This window comes from Callithrix jacchus, chromosome 8 (assembly GCF_049354715.1).
Source record: "Callithrix jacchus isolate 240 chromosome 8, calJac240_pri, whole genome shotgun sequence".
Classification (NCBI taxonomy): Eukaryota; Metazoa; Chordata; class Mammalia; order Primates; family Cebidae; genus Callithrix; species Callithrix jacchus.
The window spans coordinates 126,095,001-126,107,166 of record NC_133509.1 but is presented as its reverse complement, the minus strand read 5'-3'; the positions used below and the strand labels follow the sequence as shown (position 1 = coordinate 126,107,166).

At 52.6% G+C, this 12,166-nt stretch overlaps 1 protein-coding gene across 4 annotated transcripts in view; it reads left to right on the top strand.

Moving 5' to 3' along the window:
• The window catches only part of GPR68 (G protein-coupled receptor 68), a 29,524-nt gene that overhangs the window by 7,157 nt on the left and 10,201 nt on the right, over positions 1-12,166 (top strand). The window contains exon 1 of one of the 4 annotated variants that reach the window (XM_035261276.3): positions 3,021-3,084. The exons of 2 other annotated variants lie outside the window; for them this stretch is intronic. The gene's annotated coding sequence lies outside the window, so the exon portion shown is untranslated. Of the gene's footprint in view, positions 1-3,020; positions 3,085-10,966; positions 11,564-12,166 lie in introns of those variants that run through there. One more of the 4 variants, XM_009006448.4, reaches the window with a different exon arrangement.

Here is a 12,166-nt window from a genome sequence, read left to right as displayed (position 1 = left end):
TGCCATTTTCTGGACACCTGCAGTGTGTCACTCTGGGTTTGACATTGGGGAAATGCAGTGAATGAGCTGTCCTCGGGCTCTGTGTCGAGATTCTGCCTTTACAGATGCCAAGATAAAAAGAAAAACCCACAAGAGACTGGAAAAGAAGAAATGGATGCAAACATCACTTGCATCGGGAGTGGTGAATTTCAGACTGTCTCTGGAGCCCAGCCCAATGTGGGAGATCATTTCTGTGGGCGAGAAAGATAGTTATTAGTGCAGCATTTCCAATCAGCATTTCAAGAGGATGGGTCATAATTTACATTGTCTAGGCTCAGGAAGGTTCTGGAAGACAATGTGTGCTTCATTTTACCATCAGTGAGCTGTTGTGTTGCTTGTAAGGCCAGGTTTCACTTACAAAACAACAAATTCTGTTGCCTCTGCCAAGGACTGGACATCTTGACACCAAGAAACAGCAAAATCCAGCCAGAAGTGACTTTGCAATCAGCATGATGGATTTCTATATGGTTCTCCAGATCCAGCATTTTCTCAGGGAAAGCATGGTCAGAAATCCCAAGTCTGTATTTTGGCAACAGCCCAAGCTTCTGCAGACTACACTGGCCAGTTCCAGATCTTTAAGTGACTGTAATAAGAGCCATACTATCTGTCTCTAAAAAGTGAAGCGTGAATCAAAAAGGGAGTTTGTTTTAATTTAACAGCTTTAAGACTGTGAAAGGCACTGGATATGTTTAGGCACCTGTAAACCGAGAATGTGGGGTGGAAAAAGAAAGTCAATAGCTGGGCGTGGTGGCTCCCGTCTGTAATCTCAGCAGTTTGGGAGACTGAAGCAGGTGGATCACTTGAGGCCAGGAGTTCAAGACCAGCCTGGCCAACATGGTAAAACCCTGTCTCTGCTAAAAATGCTAAAAATTAGCTGGGCGTGGTGGCACGCATCTGTAATCCCAGCTACTTAGGAGGCTGAGGCATGATGATTGCTCAGAACCCAGGGAGCTGAGGTTGCAGTAGGCTGAGATCGTGCCACTGCACTCCCGCCTGGATGACAGAGGGAGACTCTGCCTCAACAAAAGGAAAAGAAAAGAGGGGGAGGAGACAGGGCCACCAAGAACTGGCACACTGTGCCAACTCTAGGGACCACCAACTGGTGGGTTACAGCATACACGGCTCCCCTGGGGTAGTGCAGTGTCGTAGACCTGGCAGGATTCATTCTGTAATACATTTCCCACAGGTCATGCTCTGTCCTCCTGAGTCAAGAGTCCTCCACCTGGCAACTGACAGTGAGCTTTCAAACAGCCCACCTTTTTCCTAGAGAGATAAGACGAGGCAGAACAGAATCATTGGAAGAAACAGCTTCAGAGTCAGAACTCCGGTCAAGTCCTGGCTCAGCCACTTGGGAATGGAGTGGCCTCAGGCAATTTATGAAACCTCAGTTTCCTGATCTGTGAAATGGAGAGAATAAAACCACTTGTTTTGGGAATGAAAGATCGTGTACAGGCACTAAGGACACAGGAACCATTTAAAAGATAAGAGCGATTGGGGCTGCAGTGAGCTGCCACTGTACTCCACTGTACTCTGGGGGATGACAAAGCAAGACCCTGTCTCAAAAATAAATACATAAATACATAAATGATAAGAGCTGCAAACAACAGGATATCCGCAATGTCCAATGACAATGATCATAACAGCTAACATCTATTGAATCCTCACGTGTTCTGGGCACTGGGCTAAGGGCTTTCCTTGATTTAACTCATGTGATTGTCTCAGCCTTCTTTTGACCTCGTGTCTCCATTTCACAGATAAGGAAATGGGCATGGCGGGGTTAAGAGGCTTGGCCAGGGTCACCCCGCTAGTAGGTAGTACAACTGGGATTCAAATTCCAGCACTTTGGCTGTCAATGCCAAACTTCACAACTATATTCAGTTTGGCAACTTTTAGAAAGCAGATGTGAATTTTGATGGCATGAATAGTCAACCCAGAAAATTCCGTTTGTGAAGACTTTCTAAGAAGGAGGAATTTCAAAATGAAGACCAGCAGAGGAGGCTGATCCGGCCTCTGAGCCTGCCGGGGTTAGTGTCCAGTGGGAAAAGCAAATCCCTCTGCCTCCACACTCCCTGTGCCTCTCTCTGCTTCTCCTGCTCCCCTGTCTTCCCCTGCCAGGGTACTTCTGTCCTCTTACGCACTGTCCATCCTCCCAGAGACTCACCTAGAGGCTAAGTCACACCGTGAGGAGCGCTGAGCCACCCAGAGGTGTTAGCAGGTGAGATGTTGCTGTCTCTCTCCTTCTACCTGCCCTGCTGCAGTTCCAATCACCCTTCTCCCTGACCCCAACCATCTGTCCTGACAACCACCAGCCTTCTGCAGACTCCTGCAGTGACAAATCCAGACGTTCATTTCACAGATAGGAATGGGGGCACCCTGCTTTGAGCAGGATAACTGGGCCAAGGGCAAAGGCCTGTGTGACAGCTGTGTGCCAGCGACCCCAGCCACAGTGCAATACTGGAAAGGGGCCAAGGGCACCCAGCGGGGTTTAGCACACATTGCCTGGGGCAACCAAGAACTCTCCCTAGGTTCGGAAGTGATTTAGGGTCTTAAGAGGGGGCAGGAGTTCAGGAGATGGGAAACAGGAGGTCTCTGGAGTGGGGAGGGGGTGGGCATAGGAGCCAAGGGAGCAGAGGAAATAGCCAAGGGCGGCTTAGGACAGGATGTGGGTAGGAGGAGGGCTTTGTACCCACCTGCCTGGATTTGAATCCCGAGGCCTCCACGTGCTACCTGTGTGACCTTGGGCAAGTTGTTTGCCCTCTCTGTGCCTCATTCCTCTCTAGGGCCTATCTTTGGGGCAGGATGGTAGTGGGGGCGGGGGTCCCTGAACCACCTGGCTCTTCCCAGCAGGGGCCGAGCCTGGGGACTGTGGTCAGGGTGAAAGGCAGGGCGTGGACCCTCAGAGCTGCGGGTACCCAACGCGGGGGTGGAATCGGAGCACAGCGTGGCCCCGCTTTCCCAGGAAAGGACTCGTGGACGTCCCCAGGCCACCCCGCCATCCGCGCGCGCGGATGACAGCGGCCGATGCCTCAGTCCCGCGCCGCTCAGGTAGGTGTTCCAGGCGCGCCGGGCCCGGAAAACTGCGCGTGGGCCAAGGTCGGGGTCTCAGCGCCTTCCACCGAGCTCCCCGCGGTCGCACGGGAACCGGGCAGGCCAGGGCGGGGGCAGGCGCGTGAAGCGTGCGAAGCGGAGGCGCGGCGCAAGCCGGGGCGTGGCGGGGCCGGGACCGCGGGTGTCTGTCCGCGAGCGCCGGCGCGGCCCAGTCCCTCTCCCTGGCAAGGCGTCTCCGCCTGCGGTCGCCGCCCGGGTTAGCAGCCACCCACCACCTGGGCTGGCTCAGCGGCCACCCGGTAATTACTCCCGCCCCCACGCAGTGTGGGGTGGGTGGCTCCCAGCCCGGCCGCACGGGCCATTCCGAGTCCCTTTGGGCCTTTCTGTCCCCCATATCTACGCGGCCCTCAGGGCAGCTCTGAGACCTGGACAGCATCAGCACCCCCTGCCACCGAGGAGGGGACAGCTGGCCCACTGCTTGCTTGGTCGGCAGGGCAGCACCGGGTGGCGTCGCTGGTTGCAGGTCCCCCTCCACTACTCTGGCAAGCAAATGACCGGACTGAGGCAGCAGGGTCCAGGTGGTCCTCCAGGTAGTCCTCCAGGTGGTCCTCCAGGCGGTCCTCCAGCTGGAGATCGGTGGCCAGAGGGCACAGGCGGGGGAGAGAGCCCCACCTGGGAGCTGGAGGCTGTGTAGCTTTGGGCAGGTCACTGCTGCGGCTGGGCCTCCATAAAACCAAGATAAGAATTATCAGCCATTGTTACCTCACTGCCGTGTAAGGCTGATTTGAGAGTCTGCAAATCTGTGAAACTGTGGTTATGTTTGGCTTTACTCCCTCTGCCCCCACCTACACACACAGGATCGCTTCCAGAAGGAGGGAGGGAAACAGATTCCTGAGCTCAGCGGTGGAAGTGGAGCTGGACACTGCCGAGCTGTGGACTGTATGAGCAGGATATTTTTACTTGCCAGCCAATTCCAGAACCAGACAGTCTAGGTCCAATCCCAGCTCTTCCGTGTTTTAGAGCTATTTCCTTGGCCAAGTTGCCTTGTTTTGTTTTTTTGAGATGGAGTCTTGCTCTGTTGCCCAGGCTAGAATGCAGTGGTGAGATCTCAGCTCATTGCAACCTTGACCTACCAGGTTCAAGCGATTCTCCTACCTCAGTCTCCCAAGTAGCTGGGACTATAGGCACCCGCCACCACACCTGGCTAATTTTTGTATTTTTAGAGACAGGGTTTCACCATGTGGGCCAGGCTGGTCTCAAACTCCTCACCTCAAGTGATCCACCCACCTCGGCCTCCCAAAGTGCTGGGATTACAGGTGTGAGTCACCACGCCTAGCCCACGTTGCCTTTTTCTAAGCCTCAGAGTTTCCTGTGAAATGAGCATCATAGTAGGGTGGTTATGGGATTGCGCAGGTGAAATCCTCCCTTGAAAGCCTTGCCAGTGCCCTCTGAATGTCAGCTCCGCCAACTCTTGTTATTACTCTCATACTGAACGCTTTTGGGTAAAGTGCACGTGGTCAGAAGAGAAGACCCAGCCAACAGGAAACAAAGTGGAAAACAGGTTCAAGGCAACAAGCACGAAGTATGGAGGTGTCCAGAGGTTGGTGGACTTCAGTGGGTGAGCCCACAGAGGGGCTGGTGACTGAGGACCCTGGAGAAGGAGGAACGCTCAGCACTAGCCGCGATGAGGGTGACGATTGTGGTGGTAGAGGAATGAGCTTTGGCATCAGAGTTTCTGTTTCATAGTTCCTAGCTGGTTGGCCTCAAACCAGATATTTTAACTTTCTGAGCCTTGGTGTCTCATAGGGAAAGTGGAGATGATAATACGTACACCTCAAGGAATTGTTATAAAAATTGAAATAAAATATATGAATAAATCCAGCATCTGGTAGGCCCTAAAGTGATTTGGGGGGTCAAATAATACTTTTGTTCATGTTATCTATTGCTGCATAACAAACCACATTTAAAGATATTAGTTCAGGGTGGGCGCAGTGGCTTGTGCCTGTAATCGCAGCACTTTGGGAGGCCGAGGCGGGTGGATCACTTGAGGTCAGGAGTTTGAGATCAGCCTGGCCAATGTGGTGAAACCCCGTCTCTACTAAAAATACAAAAATTAGCCAGGTGCGGTGGTGGGCACCTGTAATCCCAGCTACTCTCAAGGCTGAGGCAAGAGAATCGCTTGCACCGAGGAGGTTGAGGTTGCCGTGAGCCAAGATGCACTGTACTCCAGCCTGGGCAACAGAGTGAGACTCTGTTTCAAAAAAAAGAAAGAAAGAAAAAGATAGTAGCTTAAAATAGCGCATTTATTTTGCTCACAAATCTCTGATTTGGGCCAGGCTTGGTGGAGATGGCTCATCTCTGCTCCTAGGAGCATCAGCTGAGATGGACCTACTGGGGCTCGGGGGTCCTCTTCCAAGATGACACACTGGTGTGGCAGGCAAGTCGAACCTGGCTGTCAGCTCGGGGCTCTGCAGGGGCTGCTGGCCAGGGTTTGGCTCCACTCAGTGTGGGCTTGTCAACGAGGCTGCTGGACTTCCTCACAGCCTGGCACTTAGCTTTTGAGAACAATTATTCCCAAAAGACAACAAATGGGAAGGGCCTGCCTCTTCAGGCTTGGCCTCAGAAACGGCACAGTGTCGCTTCCACTCTTCTGTTGGCCAGTCAGAGGGCCTGCCTAGATTCACGGGAGGGGACTTAGACCCCCCACCTCTTAACCAGGAGAATCTCAAACAGTTCGCAGCCATCTTGGGTCTGCCACAACTTGAGTCTTCTCCTTTGCATTTTTTTTCTGGGCTCCATGGTGATGAATGAATTAATCTCTTGCAAAAGTTGAAGTGTTTCTCCCAGGAGAGGCCCTGCAGAGGCAGAGATATGGGCCTTATCACAGTCTATTTTGGTCAGCATCTGTGTCTCTGGGCCTGGCAGGGCTGAGGGAGCAGGCACTCTACCCGGTGGCCTTTCTAACATCCTTTTCTCTAGAACCTCTGACGCTTCAGTCCCCAGCTTTGTCAACCCTGGGCCTTTAAAACACAAGAGGGAGACGCCAATTAGAAAGCAATTTGGATTCAAGAAAGTAGATTCGAGCAAGTGGCCCAGGGTTGAGTGTAATGAGCACCTTTGAAGCTCTTGAGTTGCTGGAGAAGTCTGTTTGTTTCTCGAGAGGGCTGCTTCCTGTGTGTTTTGAGTGACTGTTGTCATACATTATTAGGTTATTAATTGATGGGCTGGAGCACTCTGCAGGCAGTGGGGGTGGCAGGCCCCAGGGGTTGCCATGGCAACGTCCAGGTCTGTGGTCTGTGCTGCAGCTGCAGACAGAAGAGATACCCCGCACAGCTCAGACCTTCTCACACCACAGACTCTCCTGGCCGAAGCCCCTAGCTCAGCAGCAGGCTATCATGGAAATGCACTTCCACGTAAGGCCACCCACCCACACCTTGAGAGTCCAAACCAACCCTCTTCCTGTTGCCTCATCCTGACTGTCTCCCCCAGACTGTTAGTTGCTGACTTCAATTACAGCCACGCTGGCCTTCTCAGCAGGCTACAGGAAGAAGTGGAATTTAGATTCATTTCTTTACCCAAACATTCCACATGTTTTTGGTGTGCACTTTCCCCAGCAAAGAACACAATAGACCCAGCTCCTCCTTCCCCAGGAAGCTTTCTGTCTAAAGGGGAACGTAGGCATTAACCAATAGTCATACATATTCCCATGCATTGCATTGGTAAATTGTTAAAATACAAATCCCAGCACTTTGGGAGGCCAAGGCGGGCAGATGACTTGAGCTCAGAAGTTCAAGACCAGCATAAGCAACCTAATGAAACCCCATCTCTACTAAAAATACAAAAAGTAGCCGGGCGTGGTGTTGTGCACCTGTAATCCCAGCTACTCGGAAGGCTGACGCACAAGAATCACTTGAACTCAGGAGGTGGAGGTAGCAGTGAGCCAAGATCATGCCACTGCACTCCGCCTGGGTGACAGAGAGGGACTTGTCCCAAAATATAAATATATAAAAATAAAAATAGATGAATGCAATGATGGAACAAATCCCTTGAATATACTAAAAAAAATTTTTTTAAATACAATAAGCTGGGTGTGAGTCCCAGCTACTGGCGAGACTGAGGCAGGAGGATTGCTTGAACTCAGGAATTTGAGGCTGCAGTGAGCTATGATCGCACCACTACACTCCAGCCTGGGTGATAAAACAGGGACCCCCATCTCTAAAAGTTAATTAATTAATTAAAAATGAAAACACAGTGAGTTCAGGCCTTGAACTGAATCCCAGCACTGCGGCTTGCTTGCCAGCTGTGTGACCCTTGGTCTTGGACAGCCCTGAGATTGCAGTGGTAACACGGGTATGATATTTACCTGGCTGGTTGCTGTGAGGCATTAAGGCAGCCTATGGAAAGCTCAATGCCTTGCATATATTGGCAGCTTAGGCAAGTGAGCACCCACGCTGATCCCCTGCTCAGCACCTGTTTGTCATTCAGAACCTCAGGCCACCTTCTTTCTGTGTGAAGCGTGTGTGAGGAGCCCTTGTCCCAGCTCTCTTGTACTACAGTGATAAAAACACTCAGAACTCAACTCTTCCTTCCTTCCTTCTTCCTTCCTTCCTTCCTCCCTTCCTTCCTCCCTTCCTTCCTTTCTTCCTTCCTCCTTTCCTTCCCTTCCTCCCATCCTCCCTCTCTCCTTTCCTCTCCCTTCTTTCCTTCTTTCTTTCCTTCCTTCCCTCCCCCTCCCTTCTTTCCTTCCATCTTTCCTTCTTTCCCTTCCACTCTCCCTCCCTTCCCTCCCTCCCACATTCCTTTCCTCTGCCTTCTTTCCTTCCTCCCTCCCTCCCTTTCTTTTTTCCCTCCCTCCCTCCCCCTCCCTCCTTCCTTCCTTCCCTTCCTTCCTCCTTCCCGCTTTCCTATCTTCCTCCTTCCCACCTTTCTCCTCCTTCCCTTCTTCCTTCCTCCCTCACTTCCTTCCTTCCCTTCCTTCCTTCCTTTCTTCTTTTCCTCCCTCCCTCCCTCCCTCTTTCCTTCCTTCCTTCCTTCCTTCCTTCCCTTCCTTCCTTCCTTTCTTCTTTCCCTCCCTCCCTCCCTCCCTCCCTCCCTCCCTCCCTCCCTCCCTCCCTCCTTCCTTCCTTCCTTCCTTCCTTCCTTCCTTCCTTCCTTCCTTCCTTCCTTCCAGTCTTTCCCTGTTGCCCAGGCTGGACACTGCAGCCTCACACTTCAGGCTCAAGGGATCCTCCCATCTTGGCCTCCCAAATAGCTTGGACTGCAAGTGTGTGCCACCACAACCAGCTAATATTTTAAATTTTTCTAGAGACAGGGTCTCACTTTGTTGCCCAGCCTGTCTCAAACTCTTGTTTTCAAGCAATTGATCCTCCTGCCTTGGCCTCCCAAAGTGCTGGAATTACAGATCTGAGCCACCATGCTTGGCTCTTTCCATCATCAAGCATCTGTTTAGTCCAAACACTCGTGCAGCATTGCAGCATACAAGAGATAAAGGTGGTCCTCAGCTCAGGTTAGTAGGGCAGAATCTCAGGCCCTGACCCAGACCTATTGAACTGAACCAAAAGCTACAATAACAAGATTCCTGGGAGATGTATAACCCATGCACACTAACACGTGAGAAGCAGCCCTGTGCAGGGTTTTTGTCTTGTTTTGTTTTGCTTGAAACATGGTTTCACTCCAGTCGTCCAGATGAAATCTTGGCTTGCTGCAACCTCTGCCTTCTGGGTTCACACGATTCTGCAGCCTCAGCCTCCTGAGTAGCTGGGACCACAGGGGTGTATCCCCATGCCTGGCTAATTTTTTTTTCTATTTTTTGTAGAGACATGGTTTTGCCATGTTGCCCTGGCTGGTCTTGAACTCCCGGACTCAAGCATCCGCCTCAGCCTCCCAAAGTGATAGGATTACAAATGTGAGCCACTGCAGCCAGCGAGGCTGCATTTCTCTGATAGACTCACTACCCCTTCGTAGAGGTTTACAGAGTGGGTGGCAGTTATGGGGCCTCCGGGACTCCTCAGGCCACTGCTGTGTCACTAATACTTCTAGTTTTCCCTTCTGATTTTAGGATAAAGACAAAATCCCAGCCCAAAGTAGAGTACGACGCACGACCTGGGCTCTTTTTCCTTTTACTGAGCCAGCATTTAACAAAGACATGGGCTCAGCCAATTTGAGTAAAACCAAAGAAAGTTTCACCCCTCCTTCTTGATCCCGAAGGCTGGTCCTTACTCCAAGTGCAGTAGGGCAGGTGCTGCTGGCACAGGGGCTGGGGCAGCTTGCTGGTCCCTGAGGGTGCTGGAGGGAGGAGGGGGACACCATTGCCATTAGTGGTTCCTGCAGGTATAGACAGCCTGTATGTGCACACCCTGTTAGGCCAGGCCACCCCGTAGAGGGCCAGAGGTGCTCTCTCTGGCAGGTTGTGTCCTAGGGGTAGCCAGGCAGTCACTACTAAGTCAGTCCTATGCTCCTGTCCCCCCAGTCCTCCCATACGACATCAGGGAAAGCCAGCCACACTTCCACACACTTCTGCAACACACAGAAATAGCACGTGTGTCTCAATGTACACTACTGCACTATAGCAACTTGAAGCCTTTGCTTGTACCATAAGGCCTACAAGAAGCAACTGACACAGGAAACTTTTTTTTTTTTTTTGAGACAGAGTTTTGTTCTTGTCTCCCAGGCTGGAGTATAGTGGCTCGATCTCGGCTCACTGCAACCTCTGCCTGCCAGGTTCAAGTGATTCTCCTGCCTCAGCCTCCCAAATAGCTGGGGTTATAGGCGCCCACCACAACACCCGGCTAATTTTTATGTTTTTAGTAGACAGGATTTTGCTATGTTGGCCAGGCTGGTCTCAAACTCCTGACCTCAGGTGATCCACCCACCTCGGCCTCCCAAATGCTGGGATTACTGGTGTGAGCCACTGCACCCAGCCAGAAACAGTTTTTTAAAGGCCTGCTATGTGGTAGCTTTTGCTTGGAGGGCCCATGACCCACCAAAGTGGATTTCCTTAGACCCCTACCAGCAGAGCGAGGGCAGTGGAGCCAAGGATCCTGGCATGAATAACATGGGCGGCAATGTTTTAAACTTGGTCCCCAGAGCAGGGATCAAGCACAGGGCTCTGGCTACTTCTGGCAGGAAGAACTCACTCGAGCCCCCAGCGGCCCCCTGCACCAGGTCTGTAGGCTTCCTGGCTCTGGCAATGTAGCTTATACTCAGCTTCCCAGGAGACTGCCTTGGAGAGGGTGGTTAAGCCAAATAGCATGACAATGGAAGTTGGCAGCAGCTTCCAGCCACAGCTCTAGCACCGTTTAGCTGTCGGGCCCTCCCTGGTCAAGAGTCTTTGCCCCGCTGTGCCTTTCCATCCTCCGTGCTCTGTGTGTGAGGGAGGGAGTTTAGTAAATGCTCCTGAGAGCCAGAAGGCCCCCTGTGGGCTGAGCCCTGGGCTTGGTCCTTGCTCTGGGGACCGACACAGTTTAGAACATTGATGCCCACCTTATCCTTACTCACTGCCTTCGCTCTGCTGCTCTGCCAAACAGGATCCTACCGGCCTCACGACATCCGGGGTTCCCCACCTTCACGCTCTTTATGACGGTCCAGGGAGCTTTAAAACCATTGATGCTGGCGCCTCACTTCCAGGAAGCGTGATTTCCCCAGCCCTGGGTGGGGCCCGGGCATGGGTTTTCTTTTTATAGGCCCCCAGGTATGTTCTCAATCGTGTGGCCAGGGTTGAACTCCACTGACCCAGATGCTGGCGGCTTCCCCCGCCCTCGCCTGGATCCTGGTATCCTGTAGGTGCTCAAAGGTGGTTTAGTGGGTAGAATTAGCACACCCCCTCCTCTTCCACCCCCAACACCGATCTGGGTGCACCCGCCCCAGCTCAGGCTTTCACATTCCCGGCCGCTGCTCACTGACTCCGGGTGGCACGGAGAGCAGGGGAGGATGCGTGGAGAGAGTCGTTCTGCCGCCCTCAGCCTCTGGCTAGCGAGTGGTTCCTCGGCAACCGCCCAGCCTGACACCAGATTGGAGTTCACATGATTCTGCCTCAGCTCCGGAATGGGCAGCCTCCAGCTGGGGATTTTCTAGCCAGAGCTGGGAGGTTCAGGCTGCGGGAAATCGCTGGAGGGAGAGCTGGGGTCAGGGCTGCAAGGGTGCTCAGGCTCCTGCAGAGCCTCTGCAGAAAGCCCAGCTGTCTGAGGTTTGAGGGCAGAGCCCAGCTGGGGCAGGCAGGGTTCCCCCTCAGATGACTCCCTCCATCCTGATTTCAGCAGCTGCCTGCTCCTCACCTGGCTGCAGAGACCACGCCACCTTCCTGGGGCCCCGAGGCTCTAGGAGAAGCTGGAAAGCACAGGTGCGGGTCCAGCCAGGTGTTTCCAAACTGTGGGTTGTGACCCATTCGTGGGTCAGTAAATCAACTTCGTAGCTCATGACCTGCATTTTAAAAATTGAAATAGAATAGAAACGATCAGAGTGCGTGGCAAGACGTAGGGTAAGTATTGCTTTGGGAAAGTTTGTTGCTTTGTACAGATGTGTGGGTGCGCGTATGTCTGTGTGTGCTGGGTCGCAATGTCAGGAATATTTCTTGCTATTGCTTGTGATCCAAAAAGCTCAAAGGTAGCAAGTTGGTGCCTAGACGCCTGTGTTCTGGATTCAGATCCACCCCAACTGACTGTGAGTTTGACACCCCCACCCCCTGCCACCTCGCTTTAGCCTTTCTGGGCTTCAGGTTCTGAGAAATGGCTTGGCAATGCCAGCCCCACCTGCCTCACAGGGACTTTGTGAGCCCAGAGGGGACTGATGTTTGAAACAGTGACAAGGGTTCTAGAAGTGAGATGCTATGGTGCACGTTGTTCCTTGCATGAGGTGATCTGGGGGGAGAATGGGGACTAAGGACAAATGCAGCCCTGATTTCTCCCCTCTCCTCAGAGGGAAAATAAAGCACTTTCAGAGAATGAAACAGCCTTGTGTAAAGCATGCAGAGGTTTGGCCGACTGAAGGAAAAGGAAGCTGATTCCTCGGGAAACTCCCCAGCTCTTGTGGGCTTGGGGCTCCATGAGCCGCCGTGACAGCATGAGTAACTGTCTGTGTGCGT